We start from the raw sequence: 1,694 nt of genomic DNA on the forward strand, positions 1-1,694 counted from the left end.
GCGAATTCAGAAGTCACAGGGTACAAAATCAATGTACAGAAATTGGTTGCATTTTTATACACCAATAATGAAGCAACAGAAAGAGCAATCAAAAAATGGATCCCATTCACAATTGCACCAAAAAAAAAACAAAACAAAACATAAAATACCTAGGAATAAACCTAACCAAAGACATAAGAGATCTGTATGATGAAAAGTATAGAAAACTTATGAAGGAAATTAAAGACACAAAGACATGNGTTCATCTATACAATGGAATACTACATGGCAATGAGAAAGAATGAAATCTGGCCACGTGTAGCAACATGGATGGAACTTGAGGTGTTATGCTGAGCGAAATAAGTCAGGCAGAGAAGGACAGATACCCTATGCTTGCACGTATAGGTGGGTTAGGAGGAACCTAACATAGGACCATGGAGAAGGAGAAGGGGAAAAATAGTTGGGGAGAGGGAGGGAGGCAAATCGTGAGAGACTCTTGAATGCTGAGAACTGAGGGCTGATGGGGGTGGGGGAGAGGGGTAGGGNCAGGAAAAACTTAACAGAGGACCATGGGGGAGGAGAAGGGGAAAAAATCGTTGGGAAGAGGGAGGGAGGCAAACCATGAGGAATCTTGAATACTGAGAACAAACTGAGGAAGATGATGGGAGTGGGGGGAGGGGAAGAGGGGGTGATAGGCATGGAGGAGGGTACTTGCGGGGATGAGCACTGGGTGTTATATGGAAACCAACTTGACAATAAACTATTTAAGAAAAAAAAAGAGACAGAGATGTATATTCTTCATCTCCTTTCCACTTATGGATTCTAAAAAAATCTTAGTACACGTACATATTGATATAAGCCAATGTGTTGCACTCAGGCCTACTAGGAATGTATCAGTACTGCATTTGCCTTGAGCACACCTGTATTATAGGGATAAATTTCTTTGGTCTATATGTTCCATAGTCCTATTGCACAATAAACTCCTTTAGAAAAATTTCTTAAGTATGTTGTCTGCCAATGATAGTCTATTGCTGGAGTATACAGAACAGTGCCCTGAACATCTTTGCTGTATATAAAATAGTCGTGGAAAGTTTTGTTTCATTATGTTTTTTCCAAATGAGCTAAGCAGTGTGTACTACTAGTGTCAGGCTTGAACCCTCCATATAGCCACACAGAAACAGGCAAGTATACTCTCCCTCTCTCAGCCGTACAAATAGTCTGATTAAGAGATAGAGTAAGATCTCTGTTCAGAATGTTCTTGGTCACTGGACACCTCATAACCAAGGCCTTGTATTAACCACTATTGCTCCAGTTTCAAGGATTTCCCAAGTCAGAAAAACTTGTGATCAGTGTTAGTAAAATATTGGTAATCGTAAAGTGAAATGATGGGGTCTAGGGGCAGTGAATTATATTAATCTCTACTTTTGTGTAACTTCTAACAATTTTAAAATAAAAAGTAAAGAAACGTTATGACTTCTTTATTTTGCTATTGTGTTTTATGAGTTCCTTATAATTTGGAAATTAATCTTTCATCAGATATGTGTTTTGCAGATGTCTTCCCCTATTCCGTAGATTGCCTTTTCATTCTGTTGACTAAAGCTTTTTAGTTTAAACAAAAAAAAAAAAGGAAATTCCATACTAAACACGTAATGGTGCCAGGATGAAAAACTCCCTATCTTTAAAGAGGGACAGAACACTAAATATCTAGAAACTGC

Source organism: Crocuta crocuta, unplaced genomic scaffold, assembly GCF_008692635.1.
Source record: "Crocuta crocuta isolate KB4526 unplaced genomic scaffold, BGI_CrCroc_1.0 scaffold660, whole genome shotgun sequence".
NCBI classification, from domain to species: Eukaryota; Metazoa; Chordata; class Mammalia; order Carnivora; family Hyaenidae; genus Crocuta; species Crocuta crocuta.